Raw genomic sequence first — 14,710 nt, 5'->3', positions numbered from 1 at the left:
CTCAAAACCAAACACTATTTGAACCCCAAATTGTGTTTTTTCCAATGAACTGAAAAAATTGCTTATTCCACGTTTTATGGCGTTTTTTGGAAGAAACCATAGCTCTGATTTGGGGAACAGTTCATCGCCTTTAAATTCCAACAACTCCAAAGTTGGAAAATTTTTTTTAACTGCCTGTTTTAAAGCAGATTATAGGCACTAAGAGCCGAAAAAAACTTAGAAATTTGATGAAAGGAACGGCGGAGGTTAACTTCATTCAGACTGTGATACGTATGGATGCCCTAAATATATATCGAAACCTTTATGTGTACTAAATCATTTACCCTCTATTTCAATAATTAAATCATGTGTTTTATAACTAAAAGTTATGACTTCTGTTTATTCACCTATATTAATATTCCCGTTAGTCTACTAAATTATTTCATATTTTGTTCATACCAGTTTATTATTAGTAATCATAATTTCATTTAGTCAATCTGAATTCAAGTTACTCTGCAAACGCTCTTCATAATCCTAAGTTAAACTTAGCAGTGGATCCGCGCCGTGTTTCCAATAATCAGAATTCGTAATACACAATTAGTTGTGTATTCGCCCTGCACTTGCTAATACATTCTTGAGACAAAGCATTCGCAACGCGAATCCTAAACTATTCAATAAGATAAGATATAACATGGCGCAGTCAGCGACAAAGGACAGCGGCAAATCCCCACTTGGAATTCAACCCTTTTGGGAAAAGGCGACACTAGAACCCCCAATTCGCTGGGAGTTTGGGAGAATACAATTGAAACTCGCAATCCTCGCTAGAGGCGGAATTGAAGTGGACCTTCTCTTGGTGGACCCTCCAGAACATGTTCTCTTACCTCCTGAACCAGCATATGAGGACGCAGTTGACAATCCGACGGCACAATCAGAGCGAGATCGACGTACCCGCAATGAGCAGGCAAAAACAGCGTGGAAAAATCAATGTCAACGTGTCATTACAGTCGGCGTACTCTGTGGTGACAAACCGTGGAAGTTATGTGATCGAAAAGCATCTTCTTTGATGTACTTGAGCTTAGGCATGGAAGGGCGGCGCGTATTCAACTCAAAAAATTCAACCATCAACCTCGAAACAATCATAACGAAGGATCTTTGGGATGTTCTAAATACAACTTTCATTCGGATCCATAATATAACCTTCGATAGATACCTCTTCCTCACACGAAAACAGCAAAAGGGAGAACCTATTGAAAAGTTCTATGGACATCTCAAAGAACTTTCGGAAAACTGTGATCTAGGAGATAAAGGGGACACTATCATCCGGGACGTCTTTATCGCGAATATGCAAAATGAAGACATTCAAAAGGAACTTCTTAAAGAAACAGTAGACCCGGAAAAAGCATTGGCAATAGCAATTAATATCGAGATGGGTACGCTCAACCAACTAAAAATGAATGCAAGCAAAACCGAGTCACAGTCAACTGTTAACCAAGTACAACGGACGCGTATCGCGAATGCTACCCCTTTTTCCAATATGAACACAACAGCACGGAAAAAGCCTACAACCTGTCATTTCTGTGGATCTAGTTGGACTTCCGACCACCGTAATAAATGTCCCGCTCGGGGAAAAAGATGCAATAACTATGGTATTGAATAACCACTTCGCAAAGGTTTGTCGCAAACCTAAAGATCCCAATTCGTACCCAAAACCTAAGCCGCGGGCCAATAACGTAGAAAAAGACGATCAAACTGAGGACGTCAATCAAATTTCGGCCAATTTTGATCCCGATTTGGAGTCAAACTATTCTTCAGATGAAGATAACTGTGTAGCAGTAATATCTTCAACAGATTCCGCAACTTCGGTGGACGCAACCAATCTCCCTGTAACTCTCGGCAATACATCAACAAATGTTTTGGTGGATTCGGGCAGCGTATGCACAATAATAAATGAATCCCTGGCGAACTCAATCATTTCCCATGACCCAAAATCGAAGTGGATACGCGAAGCGAATCCTAAACAATTGAAAACATTTTCAAATGAACATATTCATACGGTGGGCGTTCTCCAAACTTCAATTCAAAGCAGCAATTGGTTCGCGAATCCAATCGAAATTCAAGTAGTGGCGGATGGACATCGTTCTCTATTGGGTAGAGATTTGTTTCCAGCTCTTGGACTTTCAATACATCAGTCAAGTACTCATGTAACAATCAATCAGGTAGATCAAGAATATTGCCCAATCAAAAAACAGATTGCTATTGATTATCCCGACCTAATCTCCAGAATTGGTAAGTCCAAAGTACATACAGTTCGTTCAAAATTCCACAAACATTATACCCCATCACACCAAAAAGGCCGCCGTGTTCCTATAAACTTATTAGACAAAGTATCCGCTGAGCTAAAGAAACTTTCTGAACAAGGACACATTGAAAAATTACAAGAATGTTCGGATAAAAACTTCATTTCTCCCATTGTAATTACGGTCAAAAAGGACAAATCTGTAAAATGAGCTCTTGATTCGAAAATATTAAACAAAGCAATCCACAAAAACAAGTATCAAATGCCAAATATAGACAGTCTCATCGATTCAATTTCACAACATATTAATAACTCAAATCTGGGAGATAATGTCTATTTTTCAACAATCGATCTAAAATATGCCTATAGCCAACTAAAGCTGCATCCGGATACCGCACGTCATTGTAATTTTAATATCATTTGCGGCGAAGCAACAGGTACGTATCGTTTTAAAACGGGATTTTATGGCCTTACGGATATGCCGGCCGAGTTTCAAAAGGCAATGGATTACACATTGGTTGGGCTGACTAACACATACTGTTTTCTGGATGACATAATTGTAGTTAGCAAAGGCACCCAGGACTCGCACCTCAAATACGTATACAAATGTCTCCAAAAACTTGAAGCGGATAACCTTAGAATTAATTTAAGCAAATGCCACTTCGCAAAACATCAAATAAATTGGCTTGGCTTTACGTTCTCACAAAGTGGTGTTAAACCTATCGAATCTAAAACAGCGGCAATTGCGGAAATCAAAGCCCCAAAACATTGAAACAATTACGGTCATTTTTAGGTAGCGTTCACCATCTAAGCAAATTTATACCTAGTCTTGCCAAAATATGCCACCCTCTTCGACCTTTATTAAAGAAAAACGAAAAATTTATTTGGAATGAGAACCATCAATTACATTTTGAACACATCAAAACTGTTATTGCAAACGCTACAGAAAATACTCATTCTAATCCAACACTGGAAACGCGCATCAAATGCGATGCATCCCGCCAAGGCTTAGGCGCTGCGCTTGAACAATTAGATTGTGAGGGCTGGAAAACAATAGCTTTTGCATCTCGTTTTCTTAATAGCAATAAAGAGCGCTATAGTGTAAATGAACTCGAATTACTTGGGGTGGTTTGGGCCATTGAATATTTTAAATATTATCTATTTGGAAAAACTTTCACAGTTTTAACAGATCACAAAGCACTTCTTTCAATTTTAAAATCACACCGCTCTAATAAATCCTACAACAGTAGATTAACACGATGGATTGACCTTTGTTACCATTTGATTTTAACATCGAACATATTCCTGGTACCAGAATGGGCTTGGTTGATTATATTTCGCGACAACCAAATCAGAACGCTAAAAGTGTCAATCAATACGATGAGGAATTTATGGTAGCAACAATTTTCCGTATCCGCGACGCGATTACATCTTTATTTAGTAACGCGAATAAAATTCCTTTCCAAAAGCGGCACATAACTAGTAATTATAAGGAACAAGTACACCCGACGCGCGTCCACTCTTGCAAACCTGCTAAAATTAGCGCGCATAATTCAAATGCCTCAATTAATCCATTCATTCTTCGAGCACAAGTAAACAATTACAATTCTGAATTCATTTCTAACTTTAATTGCCGTGCGAATCAATTGTTTATATCTGATACCACAATCGCATCGCGAATCCAGTCGCAAAATTCTACTTGCCATTTGATAGCTAGCTCCACACAGCAAATACTTCACATCAAAATGTCAGCAAAAGAGGCACCACAAAACAATCCACCAACTTCACCACACACCCCAAGAGTGACATTCCGTACCCAATCCACCCCCATCTCATCTACAACAGCCGGACCCAGCAACACCCAAGCATCATCATCACCCGAGGAATATGACATCGAGCTCTCCCGGGAAGAGGTATTTGAAAATAACCTCAACCAGCTCTTCACCAAATCTTTCCTGGCGGTCCTCACGAGCAAAGACGCGGTGTTGAAAGAGATCCGCGATTGTGTACTGCAGGATGATGAGGCCTTACATGAGGACTTACATGTGAAATTTGGGTGTCTGTGTGTTGACCAACGCGTGGCCATTCCAAACTCTATTAAGGAGGCGGTGCTCGAATCCATCCACATGACGCACCCGGGTAGTTGGGGGATGATTTCTCTCTCTCAATATGCATGTGCCCTACATGCATAGGGAAATTTTAGCAAAAACATCTGATTGCGTCCCGTGTACGGATATTGGTAAGAATCTGAAACCTATCATACCAAAATCTAAATGGCCCACACAAAGCTTGTCAAGAACCAAACGAAGAAATACAGATTGATTTTGGGGGTCCGTTAATTAATGATAAAGATAAAGACATTTATTTCTTAACACGTATTGACCATTATTCAAAATATCCAACTGTTAGAATATTCGACAATGCTAATGGGGTAAACGTAGTAAAATTTCTTCGCGATTATGCATATACTCATGGAATCCCGCGAACAATACGCTTAGACCAAGCAACTTGTCTTGTAGGTAAACAAGTTACAAACTATTGTAACGAAAATAATATCGACATTCTCGACGCTCCGGTCGGTGATCATAGAGCTATTGGATTGGTGGAGCGAATGATCCAAACAATTAAAAGACGTTTATCTTGCATGAAAACCGAAAATAAAGATACATTTTCCACAGCTAAAGCAATAAAACAAATAGTCTCTCATTTACGATTAACTAAACAGAAAACAACAAAGATAACACCTTTTGAAGCTCATTTCGGTCGTCCTGAAAATACTCCTTTAAGGAATATTAGCACACTTCCATCAAGTCAAAATCTAACTTATGAAAAAATTGTTAATCACTATTTAGATGCTGAAACAGTTTCTGCGGAGGATTTGCTGGACGAAAATGGATGGATCAGTGCCAACAGAAGTGACATTGAAATTGAGCAAAAGATGTGTCAGGCCTCCTTAGATGCAGGTCAGCGCTATCGGGAATCCGACAACAAAGAGTCCCGTTTCATTACTCATCCGCAGATCACAGACCCTATACCAAGGACAGAACAGTCCCTTAATGTCAAACTGGCTCGAAAATTACCACAAAAGAAACGAGCAAAAAGACAATTGGCGGGTCTGTACAAAGTACTAAAGCCTGGATCCTTCGTCACAAAGTCGTCACCAACAACGACGATAATCAATGAGCCTGGCAGAACCCCAGTGAAAGTCCGAGATAGTGATCTCGCAAAATTTGGAACTAAGGCCGAAAGATCCACCAACTTGTGGGTATATGCCCAGCGACGCCCTGCTCCCTACGAAAAGACCACAGAATTTAAGATCGCGAAGCATAGTAACGATCTTAAGAAACAGAAGAGGGGCGAAATCAAAATTAGACATCGCCAACGGGACACTACATCGGTAGTATCATCTGTAAACTCGAATGTATCGCGTGCGCTAACGGTCCGCAAACCGACCAAACCACAGTTCAAAAGACGCCATAATGTCCTCACAGATGATATACAAGAAGATGTACCAGCTCAAGACCAGCCCCTAATTTCGATTGTACCGGCTCCACCTACACCTGCATCACAAGTACCCCCCGCACAGACACAGGACGACCAAACAAAAGGCCGCAAGCGCAATCGACCCCAATTTTATGGCTTCACAGATGCCGACATTTCCCCAACAAGTTCTCTGGCTTCATCAAGTTCTGCTCAACCAAAGAAGCGCAAGAATAAAAAAGAGAAGAAAAGATCAAAACAGACAGATTCGGTGGTAGCTCTCATCCAAACGGCAGAACAATCAAGAATCCCGTCACCACCCCGACCCGACTTACAATTGGGGCAAGTTTAACCACCGGACCCCAGAGTTAGATATTTTGAATATGAGCAAGAACGGGAAATGTTGGTTTGGGATGCAGAGAATGAAATTTAAGTCCAAAAACTCAGCAAAACTGTCTTAAACTACAATCATTTATTTAGTCTTGTTCCCGCCCCTCTGATCCCAACTTAATGTTAATTTTACTTTTAACTTATTACAGTTCATCTTCAATTGTTAGCCCTTAATTTCTTTCAGTATTCGCCCTGCGAATCCATTTATTTCTGTGTGTGCATTTAAATTATTCAGTATAATGTATTCACTTTACATGTTGAAAATTTGACGCGTATTCGCTTTACGCTTACACAATTATTTAACAATAGTAGTACCTCTACATTTTAAGTTAAGTTATGTTCATCCCATTCAATTTCATGTTTTGTGTTGATTCTAAAAAATTGTAAATACATTAAAATTTTTTTTGTCACGAGGGAAAGGTGATACGTATGAATACCTAAATATATATCGAAACCTTTATGTGTACTAAATCATTTACCCTCTATATCTATAATTATATCATGTGTTTTATAACTAAAAGTGATGACTTCTGTTTATTCACCTATATTAATATTCCCGTTAGTCTACTAAATTATTTCATATTTTGTTCATACCAGTTTATTATTAGTAATCATAATTTCATTTAGTCAATCTGAATTCAAGTTACTCTGCAAACGCTCTTCATAATCCTAAGTTAAACTTAGCAGTGGATCCGCGCCGCGTTTCCAATAATCAGAATTCGTAATACACAATTAGTTGTGTATTCGCCCTGCACTTGCTAATACATTCTTGAGACAAAGCATTCGCAACGCGAATCCTAAACTATTCAATAAGATAAGATATAACACAGGCCTACATTCACCATGGTGAAAACGCGTATGAGGCCTCAAATAGTTAAATAACGTGTGGAAGTGTGTACAGAGCAATTAGGAACACTGTCAACCATTAGAAACCATTACCCAACATTTTCAAGATGAACGAAATAAAGAAACAGACACTCTCGATTCCAAACACGAATAGCACACAAAAATGTATGTTTTTTTTCCAACAATCTTTTAAATTGAGGTTCTGCTTGGCTGTTTCAGATATTGTAGCGTTAGTAGGTAGAAATTATAGTTGTGATATAGGGAAATAGGGACAAACCTCCATTGTCTTGAATATTGGACCACTCCTCAAAAGTTCGAAAAAAATTGCAGTTATGAGAATCTTGCTTATCTGATCACCATTTTTAAAAAAAATCTTTGAAACCTAATTGTTGCTTTCATTTGACCATCAACTGTTCAATGTAGCATAATAAAAAAAAATTTGAGAGTTTTGAGCAGAAAAACATTTCAGGGATTGTAAAAATATGACGAGACAAACGGCTAGCGTGAGACGAAAAGAAACCGCCTTCAGGCCGAAAATGCACAATGATAAAAAACTTCTCAAACATTCTTTAAAAATAATTCCTAACGTTTAGAAATCATTTGGGAACATTACTGACAATTAGAAACTAATACATATTTCGCCAGATGATCAATAAAAAAGAACACCAAGAGCCCTTCTTGAAACCAAAATTAAATTGGACTCAAAGTTTGATTTTTTTTTCAACGAACACTTCATTAGAGTTTGCGTTGCTTGGTTCACATTTCATAGCGTTTGTAGGAAAAAACCATAAATATAAATTGTTAAAAACAGTCCATTGTTCGGAACTTCCGACAACTAAAAAAAAAGAAAGAAAAGATTTAAGTAAAATAAATTTTGCTTATCTAGACGCCAATTTTCATCTTTCAAACCCATTTTTCAGTTTCAATTGCAGTCTCCTGACAATTTCTGGATAATAAGCGATCTCAATGGCTCCCTGTATGGATGTATAGAACATATTCAGTATTTTCAGTCGAGATTACATGGTTAGGACCGGTCCCACATGTTTTCTAAAGTTTTTTGCTGATGTCAATTAAATATTAACTCATTTTTTGATTTATACTGCCTAGACTTTTGTCTGCTATAATATGTTGCATTTCAACTTTTTCGTTGTGCATCGGTGAAAACCGTTCTTGATTTTCGGTGGCAATTAGGTTATTTTTGTTCATTGATTTTTTAGTTTATCTTGTCTCCTATTCTCATCAATGACAAGTGTCATTGGTTCTCCAAGGTGGCATTTTTTCTTTCACTTTTGCGCTACAAACGAGTGCTCCCAATGGCTGCGATGGAGTTACATAAGAATCTATCAAGTATTTGTAGTTACCAGCTGATGGTTGGCTTTGCCTCTTTATTTTTGTTCCTCTTGACCTGTTGCAACGTATCACGTGGTGATTTAAACAATATGATGTGTTGTATTTAGATCATTTGTTCTGGACCATCTGCTTTGCTGGAACAAATTGTGTTTAACATAAATTACACTGATCTTTCTATGTCGCCCTGCAGTTGCTAACTTTGAATATTCTTTGTCATTAAAAATTTCTTCACATGAATCATCGAACACAAGAAGGCAGTTCTCTAACTCTGAAATGAGCTCAAAATAAGAGAACTTTTAAAATATATGTTCAGTTTCTTCTCTAACGATTGGAATTTTGGCTGATCATTCTGATAAAAATAATAAATTGTTTGAAATTCTGGGAAAAATGTGCCAGCTAATAACATTCTAAAAATGAGCTTAGTTATCCCGCAACAAGATGGCCCGCAAACAGCCATAAACAACCGGTCAGAGGTGGAAATAGTATTATTCATAACTTGGATTTGGAAGAGCGTATCCAACTGTACAAGAGAGAAGTGAAAACCAAAATGTAGATTCTTCAAAGTCAAGACTGAAAAAAAAACAAACTTGGCGAGACACACAGTTATAAGAAAAATTATTTTAATGATTTACGTAAAGTATCTCTGATCGAGGCAATCTCGAATTGCAAAACCTCCAAGATCGTCTTTCTTGGTGGTTAGCGTCAAAAACCATGTCAGTTATGCCTCCGCCCGAATCTATTTGATCTTCGGTTTGACTCATTTTGAAATAAATTTATTCAAAAAATGAATTGCTTTTCCAGAGCGTTACATAATTATTCAACAATAAAAAATTCATAAGAAACATATCCAGAGCCTTTGTCTCCTTGTTTGTAAGTGATTGTATAGTTTGCATTTATCGAAACTTGTTTATCTCTAAAAATAATTGTCTCTACATTGCTCTCTTTAATCAGCTGCTTGATTTCATCCGGAAGAGTCTCGTCGTTCAGAGACATCAGAACTGGTACTTCACGCTTGGGCGTAGGTAAAGGGGTTATTTTCAACCTCGTCATTTTCTCTTATAAAGACATGGTACAGTTGAAAGTACTTCAGTAGAGAAAGATACTTCTTGGAAGCTTCTATTTCACCACCAGCATACACAATCTGCTTTTTTCTCGAAACTGTTTGGCCTATTGTGTCATATTTTTCTTCATTGATGAGAGCAACCGTTAACTGATTTTCAGGCGTTATGCAACTGTAAACTGTCAAATCTGGAGACAAATTCACTTGAAGTAGAGACGGAGCTGGTTTCTCCAACCGACGGTTCATTCGTCAGCCACTGGTAAAAGAGTTTTGCTTTCTTATTGGCACAATGCTTGCTTCTTTGTCGTTTTGGGCAACTCAATTTATGTAGTTCACAAACTAGTGTCTCCCGATATAATTTCAATTGTTCAGTTTTAGGACAAAACAAAGTTTCGAAGTTGATAACGTTCCTCTGTAACAGCTGCCGTAAAGTTTCCGTTTTTTCTGATCCTTTTGCGTGAAATCAAAAAAAGGAAATTGAAGAACTATACTTTGAAAAATCTGTTGAAAATAATGATAAGGGTACTCTCTTGTCTCCAACGAGAGACCATGAAATATTTAGATACCCACAGGAAAGATCTTTGCTCACTCGAAGAAAGTATGTTGAATGAGTTTGGAGGTAAAAACGAAATTATTTCGTTGAAAATTTTGGTAGAAAATTTTGGTAGATAAGTTGTTTTATTATAAAACCAGATTTTTTACTTCGAAAGCCTTCAAAATCGAGAATAACCGCTCTAGATTTCAACATTCCAGCAAACTGAATAAACTATTTTTGAAGGATTTTACGTATAAACAAAAAGCAATTCCAGTCACATGACCAAGGTACTCATTTGTCACTGAACAAGGTAATACGTAAGAATAGCCTGGACCCTTTTCACTATATTCATATACAAAAACCGGAAGCGTCGTGAAGTATCGCATGCAGTCTCAAAATTTTGAACGATTTAAAATATTTGTCGAGGGCTGAATTGTCGATGCCAATCAAACCACCATAAGGTCTTAGTTTCAAAGCTATATCTAAATCAATCTCAGGATCCAAATGAAGACAAGTACCTAAAAAGTATTGTGAATATTCTTTTTCGATTTCCTTGTAAGTTTCGTGAATACTCTTTAAATCAACTGTTGCAATGGTAGCCATATGTTTTATAAACGCTCACTCAAAAATGACTCTAGCCAGCCTTTTCCACCCAAACCAAACTACATGCGGAAGAAAGCTAGTTTACATGTATCACCCATGCATGGCCGTAGTCAAATGCTTTACATGTAGCGCCGCCAAGGATAACCCCCTATTATCACACGTATTAATTCGAAGGATACCCCCCCTATCTTAGTACCCTATTATCTTACTACTTATGACGGTCTGATTATAGCCCAGGTTGAGTGCGTGGAAATATGACTCGGTTGATCCAGCCAAAGCTGGCTGGAATTAGCACCAACTTCCTCGAAATAATCCCCCGAAGCGCGTTTATTTTTCGACCCTGCGAGAATGTCGGCAACTATGAATCGAAAGTGTCACGAATCGAAACTGTTCGACTGTGATCAGACGGTCGATCCCAACGAAAATTGACCATGATCAGATAGGAAGTGGACATGATTTGAAAAGGCGCGCATAGGCGGGACATAGCGTGAAATTAAATAAAAATTGCTAGAATTTTTTTTTAAAATTGACTTTGAGGATTGAATAGGCAGATTTAAGGTTCGATGCAGTGGGACTATGATTTTGAACTATAAGATTCAAACTACAGACTCTTTGTATGCTTCTGAATCAAAATAGTGGACTTATGATTCGAAAAAACGGACTTATAGTTCGAAATGGAGGACTTTTATTTAGAAATAGCGCGACTGTGCAGGCTGCATATGTAACCATTTTCCAAAACCTCAACCGGGAGGATTGATTTTGTAATACCCTCACTAAAGCAACCCAGATTGATGCCAGAGACGGAAACTCCCAGACGATAAGAACCTATGTCCAGACTTTGATGCGTTCACCAGACTTTCGTGCGTTTATGTCTAGACTCTCGTGCGATCAACAGTGCGTTCATATTTAGGCTGTCGTGCGTTCATTAGAGCATTCGTGCGTTCACCACACTTTCGGGTCTTTGCGGATTTTTGTGCGCTCGTGATCAGACTTGCGTGCGTTCAACAGACCATTCGTGTGTGTGTATGTCCAGACTTTCCTGAGTTCATTAGACAATTCGTTTGCTCATGTCCAAACTTTCCCGTGCTCACCAGATTTTCCTCCTCTAATCATACTTTCGAGCGTTCGTTGTCAGAGTTTAGTTGTTCCAATTGTACCAAAATTGATAAGGAGTATCCCCCGTGTAAATTGAGTCTGGCACAAAAAAATGGTATTGACTGTCTAGAATTTTTTTTTTCATTATATTTTTTCTTGGAAAAATAGTGATTTATATCGAGTCACGGAAGTGTTGAACTTGCACCAAACTTGGAATTGATTAACCCCGAGTAGCGTGGGTGAGTTTGACAAAAGGAACTTTTCATATATAATGACTAGAAAAATAAGTTTATGTTCCAGACTTAATGTTAATAATTAATTTGGTCGTAGAAAATAACAATATCTTCAGATAATGGAACTCATTGCTGTCGTTCGTTTTTTGAGATGTTTATAGTTGTTGCTGATTTCGCCGTTCCGAATCATTAATCAAGATACTATGCTTGAATTCTCGGCACCAATACTCAACCAACTTGTTACTGAAGAAAAGTGGCCCTAACAGCTCAGCCAGATAATCTATAGTCAAGTAGAGACTCACCAGGCTGAATTAGCTTAATTATACTGAACGTCAAAAGTAATTTATCGCAAAAATTGAATTTTTGACGCAAAATTGCTCCATCTGGCGATGACATAGGTTTTCAAATTAGCAACCCCTATTTTGGAAGTAAAAATTCAATTTTGAAGTAAAATTATTCCCAATTATAATAACATTTTGAAAATTATTATTAATTACAACATTGATGCCCTGCACTAGTTATCTCGCCTATCTATGAAATTCAGATAAAACGCAACGTTCGCTTACAAGGAATCCCAATGTAATCTCCATCCAAGTTTCACAGCAATAAGTAAGTTCCCAAAAGATGTGATATGTTTTCAGGTTCATTCAGCTTTGGCTATGTTTTCACTTTTGTTAAACATTAGAGAGAGAGAAAAGATGTGAATAAGCTTTAATTTCATGACAACTTTTTTTTTACTGTGAAACTTGGAGTGCATCAACTTTACATTGGGACTTCTGGTGAACGATGCAAAAAAAAACCTAAGAATTTTGAGTTTACGTTTTTTTTTGCCGTTTGAACAGCGCAGTAGTCGATTATTGGCGTTTAATAATTCATACTTTCCATTTCGTTCCATTTTTGAGAGATTAAGCGCAAAGTTAGCTCTCCTTGAGGGATTAATCTCGCTAAAATTAGTATTCTGTAAAACTGTAAAAATTGATGGCTAAGAGTTTACTTTATACATCTACGAGTTGAACGTAACAAAAGCAAAAATTGTTCTCGATTGGGGCAAAGTGCGGGGTTGTACAAGAAATCAACTTTAATGTGCTAATCTGATTAATCAGGACAAGTAGAAAGTTTGATTGGTGATTCCCAAAAATTTGTGATCTTTAATTTTCGATGAATTTTTTTTTGGCAGATGAAACACTTTTTCATGTGGCAGGTGAGCCTCAAATTTCGTCGTAACTTTGCGGGGTTGTTGAGTTTCATTGCATTTCATTGTTGTTTCCTTCAATCGCTTAAATTGGTATTTTCGATTCAGAGAGCAATAAAAGCAATGCTATTATTAAGCCTCGTTCTGGATATGGGTTCTGGAAAAAGTTCAAGAATTTCAATAAGGGAGGGAGCAAAAAAAATATTTTTTTTTCCAGCATAGCCTGTTTAGGCGAACTAATAGAGATGGTCCAAGCACGGCACCATAACAGTGAGCAACGCGCTGCAACACAGTCAATGTTAGGAAAAACGGAACATTAGGAAACAAATGAAAGAAATAGTCAATTTAGTATTGCAAACTATATCACTGAGGAAAAAGCAAAACAACACTGAAGCGAACTACAAGAAAAAAATGGTTTCCGATTCTCTTCATTTTGTTGGCGTGAGCTTCAGACCAAAGGAAGATTTTGATGAAACTAGCGAAGCCGCTCATTCTGGCGACAGGCTGTACAGGAGAGTCATTGACGAGAATTACCCTAATTTCGCATGCATGGAACAAAATAGAGGGATAGGAGATGAACCGTTTCGTTAGATACGGACATCTACGTCCCGTAAACTTGAAAAGTTTTCAGAACAGACAATTTGCACAGGATCATGCAAGCAATAACAATGAAGGTACAACCAGAAGACAATGACAACAGTAACAAGGACCTCGGGAGCAGCAATATCCAAGGAGGATTTTGAATGATTTTTATACTTAGTTTTAGAGGAGCTCTTTTACAAAAATGTTTATTTTAAACCACAGTAACCAAGAGGACTAAACACCACCGCCCAACCCAATCAGTCATTTCATGCAGTCCCTTCCAGTTGAAACAAATTCGCTAATAGCCGTTCCGTGTCCGAACAGAATTTTAAAAGTATGCGCTGCAGTTTTCAATGAATGTAAAAGAAAGTGGAAAGTGGCGAAAAGCCAAACACTTTTACAGATTTAGTCATACTGGAAAATGAAGATATCACTACAACAAAAACACCTTTATAGGCATAAAAGACGATATGACACAGCCCCAACTTGTGTTTTTTATTCTATCAGCCATCAGACGAAGGATTGGCCTGGATTGTAAAAGAGCAACCATTTAAACAAGTCAAGAATTCTTCCCTGCCAATTAGCAAACAGAAAAATTTTGGACTTTCTGAGAGAGGGTCGCTTTACCTAAGGATCAATTAAAAAGACGATTACCTGAACTCGAATTTGGAGAAACAACTGGGAGACAAATGCGGCATAGTTTATCTAACTAGACACTAAAATGACCTCCGAATGCTAAAAAATTGAGTTTTGCGACTGTGTTCTGAACGTACTCAAGATAACAACTAATTCGAATTTTAGCAACAGTGGACCTCACAAAGACAACAGGAAATTTGTAATAACAAAAATTGTTTCTTCTTCCGAAAGATAAATAGTCTTGTAATTAACAATAGTTTTTTGGATCTGACTTTTTCTACTGTTAGAATTGAAAGCTGTTTTGTGTTCATAACCTATTTTTTCCAGTTTTGCCGTATAACCTTTCTAACTGATGCAATCAAGCAATCTGGTCTGATGAAATAACCGTGTCGTATACATTGAAAGGCTTGAGGAATTATTCTGCAAAAAATTA

The sequence above is a fragment of the Convolutriloba macropyga genome, chromosome 9, assembly GCF_964194025.1.
Source record: "Convolutriloba macropyga chromosome 9, txConMacr16.3, whole genome shotgun sequence".
Classification (NCBI taxonomy): Eukaryota; Metazoa; Xenacoelomorpha; order Acoela; family Convolutidae; genus Convolutriloba; species Convolutriloba macropyga.
The sequence above is the reverse complement of the archived record's forward strand: the minus strand, read 5'-3'. Positions refer to the sequence as shown.